Source organism: Leucopleurus acutus (assembly GCF_964270905.1).
Source record: "Leucopleurus acutus genome assembly, chromosome: 3".
NCBI classification, from domain to species: Eukaryota; Metazoa; Chordata; class Mammalia; order Artiodactyla; family Delphinidae; genus Leucopleurus; species Leucopleurus acutus.
In genome coordinates, this window is record NC_139145.1 from 151,646,091 (window position 1) to 151,652,090 (window position 6,000).

General features: G+C 39.5%; 1 pseudogene across 1 annotated transcript in view; it reads left to right on the plus strand.

Annotated features, from left to right (window-relative positions):
• Positions 1 to 5,001, plus strand: part of LOC309958958 — an 82,480-nt pseudogene extending 77,479 nt beyond the window's left edge. The window contains exon 4 of the transcript in view: positions 4,132 to 5,001. The product of the transcript in view is annotated as an uncharacterized misc_RNA (transcript). The remainder of the gene's footprint in view (positions 1 to 4,131) is intronic.
• The last annotated feature ends 999 nt before the right edge of the window (positions 5,002 to 6,000 follow it).

The following is a 6,000-nucleotide window of genomic DNA, read 5'->3' on the forward strand; positions in this document are numbered from 1 at the left end:
TAACATGGTTGAGATCACCAGATTAAATCTGGAAAAGCTCTGTTAATTTTCAAGAGTGGTGTATTTCTGTTGACTTCTCATTTCAAAATCTGAGGGACTCATAATTAATAGAATAAAAATGCCCAGCTCAAATTCCCATTATAACATACTAAAAGGAAATTAAGCCAATACTATTAGGTAGCGGGCAAGAAGCAAAACATGTTTTATGCTCCTACATTGAACATCGTATAATGTCACTTGTTAAATTTTTTATAAGAAAATTTGGGAGATGTTATATGAACTTCTCATTAGAAAGGTATTATAACTAGTTCTGTAAAATATGACTAATATTTTATATTCTTGCACAGCATTCCAGCTCACTGCATTTAGCCTGTCACATTCAAGATATTCACGTTTATTTTGATGAATTGATGAATGAATGAACAAATGAACAAATAAGTGAACAAATCCTGCAGGAATCTATTTTATATCTTCAACATCATTCTCTTTCAATAGAAGATGTATTCCAGGATACTAAGTGTCAGAAACTGATTGTCTCTTTTGGTCTATGGCCTGATTCTTTCATGCTTCCTTTAATCTCTTCCTGTTTTCTTGCTCACATGCTTCTTATACGTGCATCTAGATATAATTAAGTATCTTAGATGCTTTCTGAAGCCAGTGTCATTTCACTATTATATAATAAAGACTTTAAGTAGAACAGCTTAAGTTTGACTCTAATGTGCAGTAGATATGACATTCCAAAGATGAATCACCATTTGAAGAATCTACAAAGAAAATTTAAAATAATTAAAATAAGTTGATCTTAGTGTTTTGAATCCTCTCACCTCAAGTATATAAGGGATGAAGAGAAAGAAAGGAGAGAGGGTTTGGGGGGAGAAGATATTGGGAGGAAAATATTTTTGAATAAACATGTGATGTGATATTCTCTGCCTCCCCTCCTCCAGGTAGGATGTGATATTCCTTCCCTCCGCTTCTCCCTCTCTCTGCTTAAACATTCATGTGGGGCGCAGGCTCTCACAGGGATCTATAGAAAGCTTGATACGTTACGCCTTCATTTGGGAGGCAGGGTGGACTAGGGTCTGACTCTCACCTTGGAACTCTTGCAAAAGAAAAAGGACTTAATAACTCTTTGGAGAGTGTTGCTATTTTGGGGTCGACCTACATACACTCCCTGGATACCTCCTAACAATAGATGAATGCCTGTAGAGTTCTCTCCTAGCTGATGTGAACTGCGTAGAGAGCAAGCCATCCTGACTTCTGTCCAAGAGCGCCACCTGGAGTCACGGAGGGAATGAAGCAGCAAGAAGCTGAAGATGCATATTCAGAGCTCAGGAAAGAGTGGCAAAGGGCCACCTAGAACAAAGTCAAGAGAAAGGCAGGGGGGGGAGAGGTGGCCTGCAGAGAATGTCAGAAGAACTCAGAAAAGAAACCCTTGCAAAATATGTCAGGAAATTAGAGCTGAATGATGGTTAAAGTAAGATCTGTCCTTACCTTGAAAACAGCATCTAGAAAGGAGGGCAGGGAAGGAGTTGTGAGAGAAGTTTAGATGAATAAATAGAAAAGCCAACTATACCATTTTTAATCTTGAAGGCATCCAGCCTGAAAAAGGCTGGTGTTAATATAAAGTCCTAAAAGTACGCTATTAAATCAAAATTCCTCGTGGTGATGAATATCTTGGACTAAACATTCTAATTACTGAATTGTGTCTGTGAATAACAATTTAAAGTATCCCTAGAAGAAATTTTATCTAAGAGTGGGCAGGAGAACCCTGGTAATTACCACACTAGGTATATTTTAAAGGGGCAATGGGTGATCAAAGTAAATTTGCATTTTGGATACATCAGAAAGAGTTGTTCAACCTCCAGGTTACATAAGAAAATGTAAAACTTTTCTTAAAAAGCTAATTCAGTTCTCTAAACTGTCAAAATAAGGGACTGTGTTCTTTGACAAGGCTGCATTTGGTTTTATTTCTATTTCCTCTATTTCTTTTGGATTTATTGCCCAAATTCTGTGTCTCGACCAAAGCTGAGAGTGAGGGCAAATATCACTATCACAAAAATTCTGTTTCTAAGAATAAATAGGAAATTTTAACAAACATTTGTTATTATCACAACTTAACTTTTAAACATTTTAACAGTTAAGTATTGAAAGCTTAATGTTATAGCAAAGAACAGCAACTTCCTCACTGTCACCTGCCAGATTCCTGTTGTAGACACTGCAATGCACTTTTGAAATATTAGACGCTCATTTTCAGCTAAGGTCAGGGAGAAGCAAGTTTTTTTTTTCTTTCCTCCTTTGTAGTGAGTGTCTGAGGTTGTCTTATCTTTTCTTTAACTTACGGATTTGGAGATATCTTCCATGGTGAGATGCAGTTTAATTTAAGCAATCTGACAAGTTAAAACTTTATACACTGCTTGCAGAAGAGGCCATCTGAATACGTTTCCAAACAGAGTTAAGGCTGTCACTTTCAGTTGTTTGCTTTAAATTTCTTTTATATTTGCTCCACTTGCTGCTTTAAAAAATCATCTGAGGGGGCTTCCCTGGTGGTGCAGTGGTTGAGAGTCCGCCTGCCGATGCAGGGGACACGGGTTCGTGCCCCGGTCCGGGAAGATCCCACATGCCGCGGAGTGGCTGGGCCCGCGAGCCATGGCCGCTGAGCCTGCGCGTCTGGAGCCTGTGCTCTGCAAAGGGAGAGACCACAAGTGAGAGGACCGCATACCGCAAAAAAAAAAAAAAATCACCTGAGCGCTCAGTCATAGGTGTATAAATTTGGCAATAGTGCCATTTAATTGTTTATCAAGAAAACAAAATCATCTGGATTTTCATCTGTGTTTCTGCTTTCATTGCACACCCATTAAATTTAACATCTTTGCTTCAAGAGATATAGATGAGGTCTTTACAATAGGTCTCATGAAAGAAGTGCACATGTTTTGGAGATATATCAATATCATATTTCATCAGCAGCTACCAGCAGTTGAATGACTTCTTGTATAAGTGTGCATCAGTTGTTATTGAGCTCTGCTGTGTTAGTATTGCCGTTTGCAAAGTAACATATTTAAGATTTCTATTGCTCAAGCAGCCTTTTCACACTGTAATAGCAGCTATTACATCTTGTTTGAACATTTTGTGTAAACATGACAAGATACTTACAAAATGTTTTCCATGTCATTAGGTTTACTTAGGGCTAAGGAATATGAGGAAGATAGATTGGTTACCAGCTGGCTTACAAACAGTATTTTTACTTTCTCTTTTGCTGTGATATAATTGTTTTATGAACACATAACTGCAGCATGTAAACAAAACAACATATATGCTTTTGATACTTGGATTTATCTTTATCATATTTATCTCATTGTGACAGGAAACTGATTTTCCATTCTATAAATTTTTTTTCAATCATATTGCCATGTTGTTAGTTGAGTAACATCCTGAAATCTCTCATCAAGCAAGTAAACAGAAACTCAAGTTAATCGTAAATTGATGACACTTTCTACATAAAAATTCATTCTACATTTCATAATATCTGATGTGTTATACATTTAAATAGCACAGTTTATTATATAAATAACGTTAGGTAAGAATTTTTGTGCTACTGCAGTAATTTGAAGAAAATATCGTGGTAGCACAGGGGAACCAGGAACAAAAAATGCACTGGTGATGGAAAACTTTTGAGGGAGGAGATATTTTAATTTGGTCAAAAAGAATTAGTAAGAGTTGTACAGACTAAAAGCTATAAAATGACTTGGCTGTGCCCTTCCTCCCTCTTTCCCTCCTTTTTTTCCCTTCATTCTTTTTATAAACTGTACCATTGGTTTGGATTTTCCAAAGTTTCCAGATGTCTATGAATAACTAGGGATTATTCCTTCATGATAGGAGTATGTGTTATGAATGTCAGGCATAGTGTCTCAAAAAGAACATTGAGTATTCTCATTTCTTTTCGTGGACTGTTTGTAAAAGAATCGATTTAAAAAAAATTTACTATACATGGTTATTTATGTTTCACGATTAAAATGATCGTCTCTGGTGACTGTCAAATTGTGTCCAAATCCTGGTCTCACTACATATCAGTTATGTGATTTTATGCTATTTTCATTTTGTTATCCGTGGAAAATAATGGCATTTACTTGATAGAGTTATTGTGAAGCTAGCCCTCGTCCCTGCTGTCGTGAAGAAGCAGGAGGCCAAGAAGGTGGTAAATCCCCTGTTTGAGGAAAGGCCCAAGAATTTTGTCACTGGGCAGGACTTCCAACCAAAAGGCACTTCACCTATTTGTGAAATGGCCAAGATGCATTGAACTGCAGTGGCAAAGGGCTGTCCTCTATAAGCAGTTGAAAGTGCGTCCTGCAGTTAACCAGTTTACCCAGTTAACCAACCCTTGGACAGCCAAACAGCTACAGAGCTGCTAAAGCTGGCCCACAAATACATATCAGACAGAAAGCAAGAGATTGTTGACTCCACCTAAGAAAAAAGCTGCCAGCAAAGGGGATGTCCCCACGAAGAGGCCACCTGTTCTTCGAGCAGGGGTTAATGCTGCCCCCACCTTGGTGGAGAACAAGAAGGCTCAACTGGTAGTGACTGCACATGATTTGGGTCCCGTTGGGCTGGTTATCTTCTTCCCCGTCCTGTATCTTAAAGTGGGCGTTTCCTACTGCGTTATCAAGGTGAAGGCCAGGCTGGGGCATCTAGTCCACAGCAAGACCTATCACCATCACCTTCACACAAGTTAACTGAGAAGACAAAGGATCTCTGGCTAAGCAGGTGGAAGCTACCAGGACCAGTTACAGTGACAGATATGATAAGGTCCGCTGTCACTGGGAGAGGCCATGTCCTGGATCTGAAATTGGTGGCTCGCATTGCCAAGCTGGAAAAGGCAAAAGGCAAGGAACTGGCCACCAAACTGGGCTTAATGTATACTGTTGAGTTTTCTGTACATAAAATACAAATTCTCCTTCAGCCAGTATTGATTGAGGAAAAACAGAAAAAAAAAAAAAACTAGCATAGAGTATTTCCATTAACACATATGGCTTACACATGTTAAAATAATCCATTGATTTCTTTTATACATTTATTTGTTTGTTTGTTTTTGGCTGCGTTGGGTCTTTGTTGCTGCGCGCGCGTTTTCTCTAGTTGCGGCGAGCAGGGGTTACTCTTTGTTGTGGTGTGTAGGCTTCTCATTGCGGTGACTTTTCTTGTTGCAGAGCACAGGTCTAGGTGCATGGGCTTCAGTAGTTGTGGCTCATGGGCTCTAGAGCACAGGCTCAGTAGTTGTGGTGCACTGGCTTAGTTGCTCCGTGGCATGTGGGATCTTCCCGGACCAGGGCTTGAACCCATGTGCCCTGCATTGGCAGGCAGATTCTTAACCACTGCGCCACCAGGGAAGTCCCCAAAAAATAATCAGTTGATAGCTAACTTTGGTGTATATGCTATTTTTGATATTCACTTCCCTGGTTCTTCATTTTAGATCAAGAATTATATCCTTCTCCTTTTTATCTTTCTCACATGTTCTTTTTTAAGACTTTAAAAAATAAATAAATTTATTTATTTAGTTTAGTTTTGGCTGTGTTGGGTCTTCATTGCTGCATGTGGGCTTTCTCTAGTTGCAGAGAGCAGGGGCTACTCTTCATTGTGGTGCGCAGGCTTCTCTTGTTGTGGTGGCTTCTCTTGTGGAGCACCGGCTCTAGGCGCACAGGCTTCTGTAGTTGTGGCTCGTGGGCTCTAGAGCGCAGGCTCAGTAGTTGTGGCCCACGGGCAGTAGTTGCTCCATGACATGTGGGATCTTCCTGGACCAGGGCTCAAACCCATGTCCCCTGCACTGGCAGGCGGATTCCTAACCACTGTGCCACTAGGGAAGTCCTCTTACATATTCTTTACAAAAGCTTACACTGTGCTTTTCAATATCATTTCAAGAAAGTACTTATTTCTCAACAGTCATTCAGTATGCAGAGATGCAGTAGACTCTTGACTCTAAACCTGTAATTTGTCTGCATTTTAAAAATACTA